Raw genomic sequence first — 20540 nt, forward strand, 5'->3', positions numbered from 1 at the left:
TGGAGCACTCAAAACACAGTGGCATTTGTAAAGCCTAATTAAACAGAACAGGGACCAGTATACCAAAATTATGTTTCAACGCAACAAGCATCTCTCCTTCTTCAGAGACTAACAACCCACTTGTTCAGATACTCTGTAAAAAAAAACTCTTGTTTTTCCTCAAAATGTCAGTCTGCCCTGTTTGTCCCTGTTCTGTTCTGATCAGTACCATTATAAGAATGCATACTACTGTTTGCAACTGGTCACTCAGACCATCTAAGCTCACTATTTTCCAGAGAAAACTAGAGTATCCAGCACCGGATTAAGCCTGCAGTCAGACTTTTTGAGGGTATCTGGCTGATAAGACGATCTTGCCTGCCAAAAAACTTTCCGACTTCAGCGTGGAGGTGGAGGTGACGGGTTATGTTGGCACACAGGGGCTGAACGGAGGGGGGGGTTGTGGTACGGGGGGGGAACAGTGAACAGGTGACGTGATGACACAGGCTGCTTACAGAAGGTCAGGCCAACCGCTCCAGTCCTCTGTTCCTGTGAGTCTGCCTCTTTGTGGGAGCGCGAGAGCGTGATGGTGAGCACTGCGCTTGGGCATGGAAGAAGAGGCCGGGAAGCTTGCCAAACTTCCTTGTACCCGCATGCGACAGCCATTGGTGTAGGACCCCCCCCCCCCCCCCCAACACCTGAGGTGACAGCAGCTTCCACAGTCTCCCCGTGATCCCACTATTCTGGGTCCTGCTACCCAGCTGCCCCCCAAACCCCGCCCACGCCCCCCAACTCAGTCAGAATGAGCTCATTTAATTTAACAGCCGTATCAGAGACTGGCATCGACATGTGAGGCTGGGACTGGTACAAATATAAAATGAATTTGGCACAATAATAATAATAATAATAATAATAATAATAATAATAATACATCTCTGGGTCAGGTGTATCCTGACTGGTGCATCCGCCCTGTTCATCAGCCATGTTGCCATCCGCTCATTGCCCGCGCGGGCGAGTTTTTTTTCCTTGCAATGCTTTAGTCTGCCTATTTTTTTTCTTCTTTTATCAGGGACTCGTGAGTGGGAGCCAATCAGGAGCAGCGTCCCCTCTGCTTTAGCGTCCCTGCCATCCAGCGCGAGGAGTGATGCAGCTGGGGCGAGAGAGAGGGAGAGAGAGAGAGAGACGCAGCTGTGGAGCGGATCGAAAGCTACAGTGATACTGCTGCAGTGAACGGATAAGCATCAGACCACTTAACAAGTACCGCTCCCCTAAGTCGGATTTCCAACTGCACTGAATATTGGGTGAGTGTTCCGTTATATTCGCTCTGGTCTTTCGGAGGAATTACGGGGAAGGGATTGCAGAATTTATTAGTAAGTAGCAGAAAGATGTTTAGCAAATATAACGGCGTGGGCTGTCCATGGCGTTCCTGTGACGATTTGAATTTATACGCTTACAAACGCGGATATGCGATGTGCATCTATACTGAAATAATTAAAAACAGACAGTAATCACCGATATTTTAGAGCGTTTCTGGTATAGTTGACTTTATACCTGCCTATCTGCGGCTACCGATAAGTTTATCGAAGTTGTTTGTTATCAGCTACCTCGTCCTCTATTCTGTTTTCCTGGACGTTTTGAGAAACTTCAATATGCTGCAGGTAACTTTAAAAAAAAAACATATGGTTGAGCAAATTGCAAGCATTTTACAATACAATCTAGAATATAAAGTATTCATCTTAATTTATTTATTTTTCATTTACGTTAAACCTGCTCTATTAGAAAAGCGTTTCCTGCTGAGTGATTCATTCAGCGTCTGCGTTCAGATAATAAAGAAAAGCTACCTTTACTGTATATAATAATAATAATAATAATATATATATATTTTTTTTAAACGCCCATATTATTATATATTATATGTGCTGCTTGTTCTACATGCAAAGTGATGTAATGTTGTTATGTTGAAATGCAGGGGAAGATAAATTGATTGACTAGGCTACTGTAAAAACTTGCATGGATTATGACAATTAATTTTGATTGCATTTTTGAACTTTGAGTTTATGTCACTGAATTGTATCGTGTTGTTGACTGAAACTTTCGAAGGGATATTCTCAACTGTATTTCTTTATTAGACTCTATAGTATTTCTTTATTAGGCTCTATCGTGTACATATATGTAATTCTGTTACGAGAAATCTGTTATGCTTTCTGACAAAAATGCGCTTAATGAGAGTGGCGCTTAATTCTCTCGCTCACCCACACTCTCTTTCTCTCTCCAAAAATCTTACACGGTAGCCTGGCTGCGGCTTTTCCAATTCCGAACACTACGGAGCACGCGCTCAATTTATTTCTGAAGATGCTTAATGTATGCAAATGATGCTCTGGCAGTGCATGGTGTATGGCTTCAAAAACAAGACTGAAATAGATCCGTTACAGAGGTGCGGGTCAGAGTTTCACGCGCGGACTTGTTGAAGAGACAATCCACCAATTGTATGTGCCATAATAAAAATCATATCAATTGTCAATCCAGTCCTTTGTGGCCAACGAAATCGGATCGAAATTTACATGTCGAGGTATTTTGAACAACCCCACTTAATAGATGCATTCTTTTGATTCATCCTCTCTCTGTAAGTAGCCCACTGTTGTACGGCTACAGTGTAGGCGTGTTCTGATGCATCTTAGTACGTAGTTACAGTATCTCCTCAGTATCTACAGTTTCTTTCACTTTTTTAGCCACAAACCTAAGAGTGCACACTCGCGGTATACATTCAGCATCATGCGTGTATAATCTCATGTAGGCCTGCTGTAGATGAAACCAGCAGGCGGGGGTCTAAACTCTCATACCGGGAGAAATGAACGCATACATGCGCAGGAATCTTGTCATATTCGGGCTAATCACTGTTGCTTGAGGAATCATCAATCACCTGCGCCACGTGAAGCTCTTACCGTTGGGTGCGCGTGCAGATGTAAAAAAAAAAAAAAAACTGTGGTAGCCTACTGTGAGTTACAGGGATGATGGGATTAGGGGTAAGGGACAATCGATTAAAATCGTCATTGTTGCATTAGTTTTGCACGTGAGAGAAAGAGTTTATTTGCGGCGCCAATGTTGCGCAACCCTAGAGTTGCAGCCTCTGTTCAGCGCAGATAACGTCGGGGATGGCTAGTTGGGTAATTACGGTCCTGGTGTTGTCAAAGCCTTCTGTTCGTTATAGATTGAGATACCAGTTTTAACGCGTAATCTTAAAGTTTATTGACACTTAAACGTTCGCAAAAATCTAAGTATCGAGACAGAACTGGACCACTGGGTTTCATGTTCCAAATTCCAATCCATTTAGTGTGACTTATCAGCAGATGTGGAGCGGCTTAACGCTCAGAGATGAAAGGAGAGGAGGCTTCTGATTCTCAGCGTGCGGAGGGGTGGTAACATTTTAAAAAAACGTGCCTGATCAAAGACATACAGAGGATATGACAGATGTTAAATATTTAGAAGGACTGGGAATAGATGGCAGCATGTGCACGCGGGTGTGCGTGGGCGCTCACCTGTGTTTATGTTCCAGTTATGCCAGTACGACCACAGTAAGAAATACAGGAGGCCGTGTTATTCATTAAATAATCAAACAGTACCGAAGTTCAGCACAGAAATGAACGCTTTCAGCCCAGTTCCACATTTATGGAAGAAAGATGCTTAATCCCTAAATCGTTTGATTTTTATCGTTTTATGTTCCTCCCTCAGACAGATGGGTAGAGATTTTGGTTTTAAAATAACCATTTAGACAGATGATTCATACTGAAATCCTGTACAGTACATTTTGGGCAAGCTTCAAAAAGAGAGTTTATAATATTGTGTTACAGAGGCGAGACTCACATAAGCATTAGTTTAGCCGATTCCAACTTCCATTTGGTTCAATCAGAATAACATTCACAGTCTCTTACGGATTTTAATGGGCTAAATGAGCTAGGTAATACAGACCACTATATATTATAAAATGGCTCTTTTAACCTACTGCATTAATTTTGGAATGGTGTTACAGAATACAGGGTGGACTGCCCACTGTCTGGTTCTTAGAGACCATATATACCAAAACTAGCCATCCTTTTTTTAATCCAGATGGGCAGGATTGTTTTCACATGTTGGTTTCTATGAAATAATACCATTTATAATGAACATTTATGAGGATACCTCATATACTGTAACTCAACACGGCCCATATTCATCTCTCTCTCTCTCTCTCTCTCTCTCTCTCTCTCTCTCTCTCTCTCTCCCCCTCTCTCTCAGAGGGGTACCTGTTTATTTGTGAGTTTTACCCCCAACACATTGCACATTGATCTGGTAATCTGTTCCCCTAAATCGCATGTCTACTTGCTTCAGTTTCTCAGCTGCTGCATCAGACATGGATTTTCACTTGGTTTCCAATAGGCTGGATCAATTTAAAAAGTGGCAGTCAGCCATCTTTTACCCTCAAAATGTGCTTATGGTTCATTTATGGTTTTTCCTTCTTCTTTTTGCGATTTAAATTTCATAGGTGTATGATTTTCGCTCAGATTTGAACGTCACAGACAAAGGAATTCCAGGAATTGTGCCCCCTTGTGGATTCTGAAGGTCCTGGAAACCTCAATTACTGTCACTGCAAGTAAAAAAAAAAAAATAATAATAATATATATATATATGTAATTATTTTGCTGTTGTTGTTGTAGTTGACAGTCTTTCATTAAGTACATGTTGATACATTCACAACATATTTTACGTTTTTTTTTTTTTTTTTGGGTTGTCATTGTAGTTGCCCATATTACATTTGAATGTTGAAAACCACTAGATGAACAAATTGCAAGGGCTTAAAAAAACAAAAACAAAACAAAAACATGATACTTCCCTTTACTATTGTAGACGTGGTACTGTAGATCACAATAAGAAAGGCCAGACATTGTATTGCAGTGCCACGTTTACCACAGCTTGAAGTGCAGAGCGATAATTTGATATTCTGAAGCCCTAGATAAATATGAGTGTAATCCTGGGCCTCTTTTCAACATGGCGGCATAGTGGTGCTGGAAGGATGTCCTTGTTTCACACCATCGCAAAGGGAAGGCGGTGGTCTGCCTCGCTCGGGCTTGCGATGTTGTGCAGAGGAGTGTAAGTGGGATGGCGTCCTCAATAATGAAGCAACTCAAAGAGGAGGATCAGAGGGCTGCTTTGTGGGAAAAAAAAAAAACGGGCTCGGATTTGGAAGTTTGACTTAATGAGCAGCATGTGAGGAGAGTGTCTGTTTCCAATGCCGAAGAGGCATTCTCCCTGCTCGGTTTGCTGTTTAATACCGTGCAGAATGAGATCATTAACACTTGATTTAACAATGGCTAATTGTTCGTGTGGTTCATATGAGGGGAAGCAATTGCACATATAAGGATTACGTATAAAGTCGACAGCACGTCTGTATCAAATGCTGCATTTTTTGGGGCTCAGGCACAATCTTGCTTAATTTTTCATACTTTCAGTTTTTGTTTTTTTGCGTGAAGAGCCTTTGTGACTGTGTCTTTGTAAAAAGCAAGTTACAAAAAAAACTGCATTACCCTGCATTATCTGAGTTGCGTAGTCACTTCAGACACACAGAAATCATTTAGACCACGCGGCTGGTGGCTCGGTCTGGGACAGGCCTTCTTAGTAAAACTGCAGAGGCAAGAATCACGATCAACATGATCAGCACAGCTCTGGTTGCTGTCCAGACACATTCTTCTCACAGTTTGGTCCGGCTGAGATAAATTACAGCGAAAAGATAAATAACGCCGACTGCCAACGTTTTTCATCCCTTCTTTTAAACACGGCCCAGGTTCACATCGTTAGCGGTCGGTAAATTGTTGAAGGAGAATATCGGGGTGCCGCGGAATGTTTCGGTCTTTAGAGCTGAAACGCAATTTTAGGTGAAACGGGTTTTGTCGAGTTTCGTCAGAGATCAGAGTTTGGTAGGTGGCATTTGAGGCCTGGGTGCAGTTGTGCTTGTGTTGTTACCCTCGGCACAGTGTAGCATGATTCGACGAGGTTCATCAGACCCTCAGATGACAGGACAAATGGGGGTGGCCTCGGTGTGGGTGGGGATCTGATAACCGACTTGTGATGTAAGCATGTGGGCTGGATGTAGCAATTCTGTTCAGTCAATTCACAAAACTGATTCAAAGTCAGTTTACGAATGAAAAAAAATTCCCACAACGTTCTGTAAGAATTTTGTTTGAATTCATGAATTGAATCTCAATATCATGAATAGACTGAATTGAGATAGAAGGGAAGGGAAACCTGTTAGACGTCATGACGACAGGGCAAGCTTATCTCTTGTTCTGTTGATGTACACAGTAGGCCACAGTAGCTGGGCTCCTTGGAGGGAAATTAGATGCCAGCTCCAAAAAAAAAAAACAACTGATGTTATCTCTCAGGATTTGCCCTGGAGAGGATGAACAGATAACGCTAACGACCGATAAGGAATACAACGTGAAGCGAGCGCAGCTCTGGTCTGTGAGCCAGACGGTCTCTCTGGAACGGCCCTGAGGAGGGAAGACCCTGTGGTGGGTCTCCTCCTCTGCAGCAGTTGTGCAGTACGCATTAAGGGAGCTCCTGAAGGTCGGAGGAAGGCGGAGTTTTAAGGGGTTTTAATGAGCGGGGGGGGGGTTTGTGCGTTTGAATAAAACGGATGATGGATGATGGATGATGTGTGTGTGTGTGTGTGGGCACGCATGGGCGTGGGTGTTTGTGTGTGTACATGCACGGGTGGGCGTGTGTGTGTGGGCACGCGTGGGTGTGTGTGTGTGTGTGTGTCGGCGTGGAGTCGGTGGGAGAGTGGGGCTGCCAGCAGGACGCAGTGATAACAACGCTCACTCTTCTCTGTCAGTGAAAAACTGTCAACTCCAGGGGACTGCTGTGATGCTGATGGGGGATGATGGTACCTCCCACAACCTTGAGGAAGTGTGTGTGTGCGTGCGCGCGCGTGTGTGTGTGTGTGTTTGGGTGGGTATGGGCGGGTGGTTTGCTAAACAGGCCTCTGGATTAAAGTAGCAGTCGATCCCATTTGACACGCAACACCCCAGGCCCAGTGGTGGCTTAGCAAGCGGGTGGTGTGTGTGTGTGTGTGTGTGTGTGTGTGGGGCAGGATAAGGCAGATTAGGGCCTCTTCCCAGGAGCCCCTCAGCTAACTGGCTGCTCTCTGGTGGAGTTGGCCGCTCCCTCGAACCCAGGACCGAGGTCACTGCATTCAATCTGCACCAAGGACCAGAGCTACACTGTGAATTTACCTCTCCTTAGGTATCATAAGGCCTGGTTCTCTCTCCATCTCTCTCTCTCTCTCTCTCTCTCTCTATTCTCTCTCTCTTTCAGAGGGATTCTGGGACTGGTCTGGTTTAAATCCGGATGAGGCAGGGCAGCTGTTTGGTTTGGCTTAAGGGAGATGGCACACGTTTGCTTCCCATACACAGTTTAGTCTCGCAGCGAGCAAGATAACAAACACACATGTTCCTCGCCCGGAATAACAGTCACGCACCAATGTTATCTTCAGCGTGACTGTTCATATATGCAAGAAAAAGAAAAAAAAAAAAAGGAATGGAATTTTGACAAAAAAAAAAAATGACAAAGAGTTCTATATATTATGATAGCGTGGAGTATTGGAGAAGACTTCAGGCTGTTAGAAGCAGGGTTCCCTGTCAGCCGGTAATAACGGAGGCCTCTCTCTTACAGGGCCCTGCGCGCGAGCGAGCCGCGACTCGCACCGCCGTGTAAAGGTCAGCCAATCGGGGCCTGCGACAGGTGCGCGGCGCGTCGCGTCACTCTTCCCTGACGCGCGGGGTTTTTCGGAAAAAAAAAAACGAGCTCCGCCGCTTCCAATTACCGCTGGAGACGGAGAGAGAGAGACTGGGCTCGTCACCTTAATGGGGGGGGGGCGCACCGTCTCAAAGTCACTTTTGACACGTCTGAAGGGGAGCCGGAGAAAAAAGAGAAAAAAAAAAACATTAATTGAGGCTTTTATTTAACGGGGGGAGACGCTTGGGAAGGTGACTGTTAAGCACTTGTAAAATCTGACGAATCGTAGCCTGGAGGCGGGTTAAATTAGCCCTGCTCTGTTCCCTCTGATAGACAGAAACTGCAGACAGACAGAAAGGGAGAACTAGCACTTATTTGTCACGTTGCTGGCACAGAACTGGCGTCAATTTTCACTGTTCTTGATGGGGGTGCTCATTTTATTGTCTCAATATTGTTTCTCAACCTCAACCTGACATGACTGGAAAACACTTAACCACCTGCTTTAATTATTCTTCCCCCGATTGAATGAGATTAATGCCTTCTCACCTATTTCCAGGAGTCCAAGTACTTTTAGCTAAGATCCCCTGGCGCCAGACGCGCACTTCAGAGGGGTGGAGCTCACCCAGACTGAAGCTCCACAGCGCCCCCTCTGGTGCTCTGAAGAAGGACACCGAGTCCATTGAAGGTCGCCTTGCCCATTGCAGTTAGCTTTACCTTATCGCCCTGTCCAAACTCTGTCAGCTTGTGCAAGTTCTGCCATGACAGTGGAAACCAATGGGACGTAATGCATTAAGATAACCACCTTGGGCATTGTGGAGGCCTTGTTTCCCCAAACCTGGCATCTGACAGATCCAAACAGTTAACTTTGTCTGGTGACTCAGCGGGGGAATGACTCTGTAACGGTTAGCATTGGCGGCGCATCCGCCGCGTCGCTGTGGGAGGAACGCAGGGGAAAGCAGCCCTTCCGAATAAACAGGCGCTTTCTCAAGCCGCCCGTGTTTGTAAACTCCCGTCAGGCCCCCCCTCAGAGCGCACGTACGCGACCCGCCGTCCCCTCCGCTCGTGTGGTTCGTCCGAGCGCCGCGCACTGGGTTATTTACTTTCTGTAACGGCGAACCAGCTATGGGGCTGTGCAGGTCAAAGATACGGCCCCCGGCCCCCGGCCCCCGGCCCCCGGCCCCCGGCCCCCCGGCCCCCGTCGCACCCGCGAAATGTCACAGGCAGCCGCCCAGGTGCACCTGCCACCTATCAGAACACAACGCTGCTTTTTTACCTGCACTGTCCTCACAGTTCAGGGTGAATCTCAAGGACATGGACTCAGCATAAACACACACACACACACACACACACACACAGACTCTCTCACACACAAACATGCACACACACAAAGACTCTCTCTCTCACACACACACACACACAGACTCTCTCTCCCTCTCTCTCTCACACACACACACACACAGACTATCACACACACACACACACACACACACACACACTGACACTAAAAAGGCGTAACTGCCAATGGTGAAGGTGAACAGGGGTCTGTACGGCTCCCTGAGTCACCGACATTGAGATTTTACCGTGCGGAAATCGCATGGGGTCGGGAGGGGAAGCGAGGGGAACGCTCGGCTTAAAGTACAAAAATACCAGTCGCATAATGGAAGCAGCGCCAGGAGAAAGTTCACCGCTGAATTTTAATTCTCGGCAAGCTGCGATTAAAAAATAAATAAATAAATAAATAAATCTTTTTCTTTTTTTGTGTACGGCTCAGCCCTTCTTACTTTTATGGACTCCTGGCGTTGTCATAAAGGAGGATCCGCGCTAACGACAGTAATGAAGGCGTAAATCAACAGAGCGCGCGTCTGATCTGCCTGGGGCCGCCCGCATCGCAGCGAGGACTGCCTCTGCCTAACTGAGCCCAAACAGAAAAGGGGAGGGGGGGGGGGTACGCATGCCCTGCCATCGTCCCCCTCCCCGGGCACGTGGGGGAATGGGGGAGAGGCAAGCCAGCTTTTTGTCAGTGATGATGTGTGTGTGTGTGTGTGTGAGTCTGTGTGATGTGTGTGTGTGTGCTTGTGCTTGTGCATGTGCGTGTGAGTGTGTGTCTGTGTGCATGTGTGCATGTGTGTGTGTGTCTGTGTCTGTGTGTGCATGCATGTGTGTGTGTGGGTGTGTGTGTGTGTGTGCACGTGTATGTGTGTAAGTCTGCGGGTGTGTGTGTGCGTGCATGTGTGTGTGTGGGTGTGAGTCTTCACGTGTGTGTGTGTGTGTGTGGGTGTGAGTCTTTGTGTGTGTGAGTGCATGTGTGTGTGTGCGTGTGTGTGTGTGCTTGTGAATGTGTGTGCGTTGATGTGTGCATGCTGTGTAGTGGAGTGTTGTGCTTGTGCAGCAGTGTGTGAGTGTGCGTGTGTGCTTGTGCATGTGAGTGTGTGAGTGTGTGCGTGTGTGCTTGTGCATGTGCATGTGAGTGTGTGTGTGTGCTTGTGCATGTGTGTGTGTGAGTGTGTGTGCTTGTGCTTGTGCATGTGTGAGCGTGTGTGTGTGCTTGTGCATGTGAGTGTGTGCAGAAGAGGAGACTATTGATCGTATGCAAGCTGTGCAAAGGGCACCACCACAGTTCACTGCGGCAGCAGCCGAACTCCCTCTCAGCAATTTTTTTCACAGACAGATCCCCCCCCAAATTAAAAAAATGGACGGGTCAGTCGTGTATTAGAAGCAATCTCCCGAAGAAGAGAAAGTTAGGAGTGGAAATGATTGGTTCAGGACCGAGTTAAAGTTTTCCATTCCCTCGTGAAATCGATAGCAATAAGGCCGACAATGAAGCCCGCCTGGTCACCTTCGCTATAAAGTGGGGTATTACTTTTCTTTTTTAATGCACTGAGTTCCAATCTAGGATTTTTAAAAAAAGACCTTCATATCACTTGACCTCAAACAAGAAGAAGAAGAAGAAGAAGAAGAAAAAAAGAAACTATGCAAGTAGATAATGAAAGACACAGTGCTGTCCTACATTTTTGTTATTGGGTCGGTGGTTCAGGGTTTTTTTTTTTTTTTGGGGGGGGGGGGGTTTGGTGGACGCCCTTAGCGTTTTTGCCGCATTATTATTTCCCCCTCCAGTCTCTGCTTAAGTCGCAGAGCGCTGCTCTGTCCCGTTTGATGTGATATTGATTTTTTTTCTCCCCTGATGGAACCGTGCCATGACTGTGGCCATGGCAGCAGGGCTGGGAGGGGTGGGTGGGGGTGGGGATGGGGGTGGGGGAGAGGGTGAGGGTGAGGTTGGGGGTGGGTTTGAGGATGTGAGGGGGTGAAAGTGAGGGTAGGTGTGGGGTGGGGGTGAGGGTAGGGGTGAGGGTGGGGGCGAGAGTGAGGGTGGGGGTGGGGTGAAGGTGAGGGTGAAGCTAGGAGTGAGAGTGGGGGTGAGGGTCAGGATGGGGGTGAGGGCGGGGGTGAGAGTGGGGGTGGGGTGAGGGTGAGAGCAGGGGTGAGGGTGAGGGTATGGGTGAGAGTGGGGGTAAGGATGAGGGTAGGGGTGAGGGTGGGTGTGGGGGTGAAGGTGAGGGTAGGGGTGAGAGTGGGGGTGAGGATGAGGGTAGGGGTGAGGGTGGGTGTGGGGGTGAGGGTGAGGGCAGGGGTGAGAGTGGGGGTGAGGATGAGGGTAGGGGTGAGGGTGGGTGTGGGGGTGAAGGTGAGGGTAGGGGTGGAGGAGGAGCAGAAATGCTCTGTGGCTTTTGTGGCAGTCAGTTTGTTGCTGGTGGGGGAGGAGGGGTGCGATTGAGGGGAGACATGCGTTCAGGCCAAAGTCAATCTGCCGTGTGTTACGTTGGGCGCGGCGGTGTTACAGACAGGAAGCCCTTAACGCTCCAGCGCTTAACACGGGGAGCGGGTCCGCGCTGCGGCGCGGGTCTCCCCGAAACGCCGGCGTGCGTTAGAGCAGGCGCGTAATGGACAGCGGTGTGCAGGAAACGTCCCCCAGGCGCCGGTTTCACCCGCGCGGGCGCGGCATTGTGGGTAATGCGCTTTCAGACCCCGCCCCTGCAGATTAACGGCTGTCTGCAAAAACAGCCCGATGCGTTATGAAGCCGCCTTTCCCGCCACTCGGATAAAGGCAGAGCTGCACTGCTGCAACATTTACAGACCCCCCCAGCAACGCAACCACAGACCAAGCTCACTCAAATCTGGCCCTCGGAGCCAGCGGCACTGCTGGAGTTCACTCCTCCCCTCCAATCAGGGCCTGGTTCAAACCTGACTCGCTAGGGCTAAGTTAGCTGGATAACTTGCACTTGAGTCAAACCTGCAACCCTCCCAGATCTGGAGCACAGAGCTGTTCCAGGTTCTACTCAGTTTCAGTGCAGTCATCCAGCTAACTCCTAGTCATACTGCTTGGTGAATTACCCCCCTCCCCAGGTGAATGTCCAATCAGTGACATTACAGGACTATCAGAGAGAAGAGAAAAAGCAGCGGTACTGCTGACCTGAAGGGCCAGATTTGAGTACCCCCGCCGCAGCGTTTGATGAGGACATGTAAATGCATACGTGAGTTGCCTGGTAATCCCGGCAACACAGAGGCCAAAGTCCTCAAACTCAGACCCCCGCTGGACCGCGTGGGCTCTGCACCGGCTTGTTCAAATTTTAATTTCGCCACACACTCAGAGAACGGGCCGGATGTGGGTGCGAAGCCATCCCCCCCCACTCCCGTTTATCTCTTTCACCCTGAGAGAGAGCAATGGGAAATAGGGGGGAAGGGGCAGGGGGCTTCCCTCCCATGCTAAAATTCAACAGTGGACTGTGCCATTCAGATTCATGGGTGGAGGGGGGAGGGGGGGGGGGGTGGATGAGTTCACTGTTAGGAATTTCAAATGGCATGGCTTTGCTTTTCAAACTCACTGAGGGCACAGAAAAAATAATTGCTTCTGGATATCTCTGCTGGCGAAATACAGAGAAGCACTATGCATTTAGGAGCACTGCGTGGCCTACTTTATTGTAGTGATTCAACACTCCTTTAACAAGTGCTGTAACTCAGAATAAAACTGTCTCAGAAAGACAGCAGACTGTTCTTCTAAATGCTTTAACTTTCAACATTATGCAGTCACATTTGTATGTGTGTCTTTGTGTGTGCGCAATTGTGTGTGTGTGCGTGTGCGTGTGTGTGTTTGTGAATGTGTGTGTGTGCGCGTGTGTGTTTGTGAATGCATGTGTGTGCGTGTGTGTATGTGGTGTGTGTGTGTGTGTGTGTGTGTGTGTGTGTGTGCGTGCATGTGTGGTGTGTGGGTGTGTGTGGTGTGTATGTGGTGTGTGTGTGTTTGTGTGTAGTGTGTGTGTGTGTGTGTGTGTGCTTGTGTCTGATGCATCATTAACATTGTAAAAACAGGTGTATTTTCTGCAATTCTGTGTTTCTCATGATGGCCTTCCAGGAAAATGCATTATTCCTGTCACAGAAAACACATTTTCTTTGCTGGTTTTTATTAGACTGATTTTTTTTTTCTTCCAGATTTGTAATGTCTTTGTTTTAGGACCATGAATTATTTAGTGTTGTGTGACAATTGGGTTTGCTGTTTTATTGCTGACCCGCTGTTACATCAATAGCAGCCCCGTGGAAATGGGTTTTCACAAAGGGCTTTTTTTTTCCCTGCTGTAATTGTTTAGAGCAAGTTGCACAGCGCACAGGAAACAAACGAAGGGGGCAAGACAGCCGGAGAGTTCCAGAATGGTTACGCTTGACCTCTGACCTTTGGGGGGGGGGGGGGGGCGTGGAATCGATGCGACAGCTCACACGCTACACCGGCTCTGAGAGAGACTCAATTATGCGGAGACGTTTTCATTGTTTATATGTTTAGCAATTCAAAGGGCAACTCGGAGTAATTAACCTTAACGGGAAATAGGGAACAGTGCAAATGATCTCAAAAGCTTTGCAGCACGCATTTTTTATTTTTTTGCACGTGCGCTTACAATGCTCAATACTTTATCTTCCTCTTTTCTCTACGTCTCCTGCTTGCGCGCGGCTTTCAAACATTAACGACGTTCGCCGCGGAACACTTCGGTCTGAACAATTCGGTCTGAAGAAACAGTTTCCAACTCCTCTCTTAATAAACTTCTCCTCGCAAAAAAAAAACACAACGGGTCCTGATTGGCCGCGCTGCTTTCACGGATGCGAACGGAACGTAGCGGAAAGAGCGCCGTCATCTTTCACAGGCCATAATGGCGGTGCCAGGGATATAATATGACTGCAGAGAGAGATTAGATCACTGCAGGGATGAGGCCGGGAGTGGGGCTTCGTGGTATTGCCGTAATAATCATGATTATTTTCCCTTTATATCGCACCCTTAATGAATCTCAGCGCACTTCATAAAGGGGGGGGAAAGGGGAGGGGGCTGTCAGTGATTCACCTCATTGCAACTATGCAGCTTCTTCCCTGATGAGACAGGGCGGCCATTTTGTGCCAAACCGCGCTCAACGCGCCATCTGAGGTGGAAACAGAGGGATTTGTTCAGCCGCTCCAACTGAGGGAGATGATGGGGTAGCTGGATTAATTCAGGCAGACTTTATTTTACTTTTTTTTTTTTTTTTTCCCTGGACGTCAGGGAAGCGCTTTCCCCCTGCAGTAAGTGGCACAGCGAAGCAGGGCCATTATTTAATGTCTCATCCAGAAGGCAGCCTGTCCTGCTGAGCTTGGCCCGGGGGGGAAACCTTCCCAGCGAGCTTCCCTGTGGGGTAACGCCGGAATCTAGACAACCGGAGGGGCGGAAATCCAGCCTGAGACATGAACAGACTAGGTTAGCCTCGATGTAGCTCAGCTTTTACCCGGACATGGCCCGCCTTCGTCCTAGTCGGCTAGAAAACGTTCGCTTTCCAACCGGACGTAGCCGGGTTTTCACCTGAATGCCACGATGCCAATTTTTCACCGACTTTTCACCACAAAAATGCACGCGAGGTTCTCCACCCACGGGGAAAGGCACAAGGGCGACACAGACGTAGGCCGCACCGCACGTCCCCAAACTAAACATCACCCTTCCTGCCGTGAAAGCTGCTGTATTTGTATTCTCACCGTGCAGCTTGCGCAAGCAACTCAGCGTTACCCCTCTGCGCAGTTCTGTCTGCAGAAATAAACAGACCCCCTCCCTCCCCGCCCCCCCAAGCCCCCACTGTAATGACACCGAAGCCACAGGGCGGGGCGCGGGGGCCCTTGTGCCGTGCGCCGCTGTTTCAGTGTTTAAGGAGCGGCTGCCTCCGCCTCCGTCGCCGCGCTTGGATTCGTTAAACAGACAGCAGGGCTGTCGGTGTGCTTAAAGGGAGCTGGACCAGCGCTCAGATGGTGCCGTTTCAGGTCCCAGATGGAACGCCGCCGCGGTTTGTTTGAGCAGAAGTGACTGTGGCTACCGCTAACGCTACCGCTCGCGCGCGACTGTGTGAGAATCAACGCTACCTCAGGAACGACAGACTTCCTGCGGCTCGATTAGCCAGCGAGTGGGTCGATCAGTCAGTCAGTCGGCAATTCAGGTATTCACTCAATCTTTGAAGCGAGGACAGAATTATTTTCTTATGCTGCTTCTTTCCCTCAAAAGCAGAACAAAAAAAAAAGAAAGAAAGAAAAAAAAACGGAAGAAAAGGATGATTTACTGTAAAAAAAAAAAAGAAAAATGAAAAAGATTATCTCTGCCGGCGTCTGTTCTCTTTTCGGACACCTGTGCTTTTCATGCTGCTTCCCAAATCCCGTCCCAAATTTACCCGTGACTGTGCACTTAGACGCCGGGCCTGTTTTTTTTTTAAAGGATACCTAGGGCTGTAACTGAGGGGGCGGTGGCGGGCTCGTCCCGGGCCAGACTGGCCCCATCGGGGGGGCTCATTTGCATAGCAATGCGGGCTCGTACCCCACAGTGACGGGACAATGACCAGACAGGAGGCGTCCTACCGGGGTCCTAAAAAAAAAAAAACCTTTACCGCCAAAGGGTGAACGCCCCCCCCCCCCCCCGCCTCTCCGACGGAGCGCGCGGGAATTCACCCGGCGGCCGTCCCGCGGAGAGAGGGAGAGGAAGAGAAAGAGAGAGAGAAAGAGCCGAAAACGAGTCACACAGGGGTGCGACAGGAAGGGCTGACGGAAGACCCCGGGGCCCACCCCTGCGTTTTACAGGGGGGAGGGGGGGGGGCTCGGAGACAAAAACACAGCGGAAAAGGTAAACACACCCCCAGCTCTGTGGTGGTCCCTCATGTGAGGCCTGGCCCATGATGCATTGTGGTGCATTTAGTTTGCATAATCCCTCTATTCTGGGGGGCTGAAGTACTATCGCTTGCATTTTAATTAGACGCCGAGAAATTCGTACAGCTGGGTATTTCGCACAGCTGGATACGAGCAGCTGTGTTTAAATATCTCGATTTTTTTTGTTGACATGGCTGTGCCCTGCCCGGGCATTGAGCCTGCAACCTCTGCACTGCCACACCTTCTGATTCTACGTGTCACGCTCTGCTAACGCCTACAGAACGTGAGCATATACACAGACCCATCACTCCTGTCGTGAGGCCCATCCAGTCATTTTTGGAGAACCTAAAAACTCTTGGTGTTCATTGTGAATATGTACCTGCCTGCCCCCCACCTCCCGTCCCCCCAAGGAAAAGAAAAGGAGTCACCCCTCCTTTCAAACACCAATAATCTGCTGCAAAGCCTGGAGACCGCAGGTTGCCATTTCAAAGTGTGAAAACTGAGGGGTGAAGAAACAGATTAATTTATTTCCCTACGAAAAACAGAACCAGCTGTTCATTACTATGTATGCAGCCATGTGTACAAGATGTGATATCATTTTGGACATTTTATGTAAACTATGACTATGTGTGAGTGTGTTTCTGTGTTTCTGTGCACCCTAAAATGTGTCTTTGTGATGTTTGAAAAAGTGTAACATGCAAATGAATGTATTTCATTTCTTTTTTAATCCAAGGCAATATAAGCAATGCCGCCATCGCAGAAGTGTTGAAACACACAGGATGAAATGTGCTAAATTTTACAGTTATAAAGAAATAAGGATAGTAGCTTGCAGTTCTAAACTTCCCAAATGACTCATTCCTTTTGGAATCAAATTCCTTCACAGAGCACATGCGCTGCATAACAGTCCATGTTTAAAAAAGTAATTTCATTCCGTAGCAGAAATTCAGCGCGCTCTGTCTTCACGAGTTAGCCTCCACATTTAACGGTCTGTTGAGTTTGTGAATCAGTGTGGCACTGTGTATTAGCATTGTGCATTATTACATATAGCAAACCGGCTAATGGACTCTTTGCGCTGAGGATGTTTCTGGAAAGGTGGTGCAGTCATTTATCTGCTACTGCTTATCTGCTTTTGGAGCCTTCACCTAGATCCAGGACAACATTCTCAGCAGTAGCAAAAGCAACATCGGTAACAGTGAACAAATAAGCTGACCTCTTTTCTTTTTTTTCTTTTTTTTTTTTAAGCAAACATTGGCTAGTTTTAAATGCATACAGTGCATTGCATGTTTCCCCCCTTCCTGGTTTCCTCTGTTATTGCATATTTGTCACACTGAATGATTTCAGATCTTTTTAAATTATAATTTAATTTTTTTTTTTTAAACTGACACCATTCAATGTGACATATATGCAAGAATAGTGGAAATAAGAAAGAGGGCCTGTATTTTTTCTTGGCACCGTAGGGCCTGATTTGCTAAGACCTTTATCCCGTGCAGAACCTAATAACATAAACAATGATTGGTGCAAAAAAAAAAAAGACCAATCATTGGTCAAGTTATTGGTTTGGCAAGTGCTGAAAGGTCTTAGGAAGACCTTTCGTTCAGTCTTGTAGTCTTAAACGCGTAGCCTCATTTTAAATGTAGCTACATTAGCGCTATGTGCAGTGTTGTGTAATGGTGGGCTGAATGCAGACATTTTGATCCAGCTGTATAAAGCAGAAATGCTAATGTTCAGCGCTAATATTTCTACCAGCCGTGACCGGAACGACCAGCCGTTGGATTTGTGGTTTTGTGCTGGTTTTTTTCCCTCCCCTATTACTGGAAGTTTCTACCTGCAACCCGTGAGCATTTCAGTTTGAAACACCCCCACCTCCCACAAAATAAAAAAAATAAAAAAAGATTAAATCGAGGCTCCCCGTGCATTCTCGCAAAGACATAGCGCACGGACAACAACACCATGCTGAAAAACGTTTCAGAACATTTCAGAATCACAGTGGCATGGTTGCTAAGCCCCCCCCCCCCCCCCCCACCCGCCCCCATTTCCAATTACATAACCAGGGAGGTCCCATCTGTTTCCAACAATGCACGCAGCCATTAATTGTAGTGGAGCAAATGGCTGTTCGATTCATGGAAGAAGAAAAAAAAAATGAAAAAAAACAACAAAATGTGGATCCATTAGCTTCTTCTGTGAAGATTAACCCTCGCTTACTGCTGGGGCAGGCGGGGGGGGGGGGGGGGCTTGGCGGGGGGGGGGTAATGGCTGGAGGGAGGGAAAGACGGCTTAGAGAATCCTCCGCACTACTATGGACCATGAATCCTCCAGCACTGATACCATAATTGGCCTCTGTTGGGCAGGGAAACGAGGGTTCTGTCACAGCTCTTTTCATTGCTAGATAATTTGTTTTCCTTGGAAGTGGTAGTGAAAGGGGGGGGGGGTGGGGGTGAGGTGGGGGGTTTAGCAGGCATCAAAATGGCTATCTCTGCTTCCTTTGGGAGACATAATGTTCTTGGATGTGAGGCGGGGACTCTGTGAGACCGAGCCCATGTGGCCTGGCACCGGGGGTCTCGAACCCTCACCCGCGGAGAGGCACCGTGGTGTGTGAGAAATAAATAAGGCTGAATCAATGAGCCACGTGTTGTGCTTGCTGCCCGATGTCCGAATCAGCTGAGCTGGAGAGTTGGGAGTCCGGGAACTTGGACAGCTAAGGTTTTTGCCTTAGTGTCAGTGTGGCGCTACAGCCGCTGGACAGGGACTGGATGAGCCACAGGGCTACATGGCTGTTAGCTGCTTTACCTGCCTGGCCTCCACAGGCCTGTCCACCTGTGTGAACCGATGATAATGTAAAAACCCGTGTGTAGTAAGGGGCCCTCGGTATGACTGTGTCTGAGTGAGGCTATAACGTCAACAATGTTCAAATTGCATCTGGAAAGAAAAACTGTTTCTGGATCCCTTTAAATGTATTGGGCTATGTTCTGTCCTATGGGCAGCAGCTCTTGGCAACAGAGTCGGACCGTTTGTCCATCTGCCCTAAATAGAACCTTCTTTGAAATGACATCACAGGCGTGCCTGTACGAACAGCGGTTTGGTTTGGTTCACAGGAACAGGGTTGAAATGGGTTCAGATAGTTTGAGATGCCTAAGCTCTCTCTCTCTCTCTCTCTCTCTCTCTCTCTCTCTCTGTCACTACCTCTCTCTTTCTGTCTCTGATCTGATAAGATCTTCTTTCTATAAGAAAATATCTTATCAGATCTTTTTTTTCCGTCTCGATGAGAAACCACCTCGCTGTTTCTGTCTGTTGAGTCCTCGTTCAGTAGCGGATTGCATTTCAGACTTCAGCTGCGTGTACAAACAGGAACAAACAGGACGCATGTCAGTCCAAACAGAATATATCAGACTGCCGTTTGCAGTCTTTGAAGGAGGATACGCACGCATGCACGCAACGCAAAGAGAATAGCAGTAGGAAAATAGCCTCCAGTGCTCCTGAAGAAGGAGTGCGCCAGTATTTGCCGCGGTATGTTTGCAAGCGTTCCCTCCTGACCTTTTCCGAGGAATGACGCTGAAGCAAACATTTTTTAAAGTGGATTATGAGGACCTTCGCGTCGACGAAAAAAAAGCTCACCTTAGCAGCGCGGTTCAGGGGCAATAAATGCCCCGCTGTTGCCAAGCTGAGAGCCGCCAATTTACCGAATCGCCCTCGAGTGTCCCGGAGCGCTTTATCTCGAGGAGCAGAGCAAACAGACGGGGGTTGCGTTCCGTCCCAGAGCAGAGCTGTGGAGGAGAACCGCGTCGAATATCCTCCCCCCCCTCCCCACCTCCTCATCCCCCCATTTTTTGAAGTGTTCCATCGCTTGCCTTGCTCATTAAGCTTACGGTGCCAGCGAATCGAACGAGCGTTTCATTTCGGGCGCACAGAAAGGACCGGCGAAGAGGAGAAGCGTATTTGTCACATCAGTCAATCCGAAGCGAGCGTTCGTGTGTTCGGAGCGGTGCAGCTGAAGAGATGAACGGCCAGAACGTTTCGCTGAGCCGAACTCCCTGTCTCAGATCCCTCATATTAGGTCTGTTTTCGGGAAAACTTGGGAAGCCGTGTGTGATGGCTCATTAGTCGTACATGTGTCCCTTTTTCTGTCTGTGCAGCCCATCTCTCTATCTTTCAGTCTGTCTGGATCATGGGTCTGCAGCCCTGCTCCTGGAGCGCCACTGACTCTGCTGATTTCCGTTGTTACTCTACGAGAGCAGTTCATAAACGCGGTTAAATCACCACACCTGGGGCCTGTTCCACAAAGCTGGATGACTGCACTGCGTAAAACCCGGAACCCTCCGAAATCTGGAACATGGACTGACGTAAAAAGAGCTGTTTGGGGTTTTACCCCGTGAAGTTATCCAGCTAACTCTAGTAATCCTGGGGGATGTTTCATGAAGCAGGATTAGTGAGTTAGCTGATTAACTGCACTGCACTGAGTAAAACCCAGAACCCTCTCAAATCTGGAACATGGACTGAAGTACTCTGTGCAGTTATCCAGCTAACTCGGCGATCCTGCTTTGTGAAACTGGCCGCGGGTAGCTTGGACCTGAACTGGCTGCTGATTTTCAAGATGAAAACAAAAACCAGCAGAG

At 48.1% G+C, this 20540-nt stretch overlaps 1 protein-coding gene across 1 annotated transcript in view; it reads left to right on the plus strand.

Annotated features, from left to right (window-relative positions):
* Positions 1–976: 976 nt before the first annotated feature.
* LOC135254162 (cadherin-10-like) overlaps positions 977–20540 on the plus strand; it is a 55343-nt gene continuing 35779 nt past the window's right edge. Inside the window, exon 1 of the mRNA XM_064334142.1 lies at positions 977–1277. The gene's annotated coding sequence lies outside the window, so the exon portion shown is untranslated. The remainder of the gene's footprint in view (positions 1278–20540) is intronic.

This window comes from Anguilla rostrata, chromosome 4 (genome assembly GCF_018555375.3).
Source record: "Anguilla rostrata isolate EN2019 chromosome 4, ASM1855537v3, whole genome shotgun sequence".
Classification (NCBI taxonomy): Eukaryota; Metazoa; Chordata; class Actinopteri; order Anguilliformes; family Anguillidae; genus Anguilla; species Anguilla rostrata.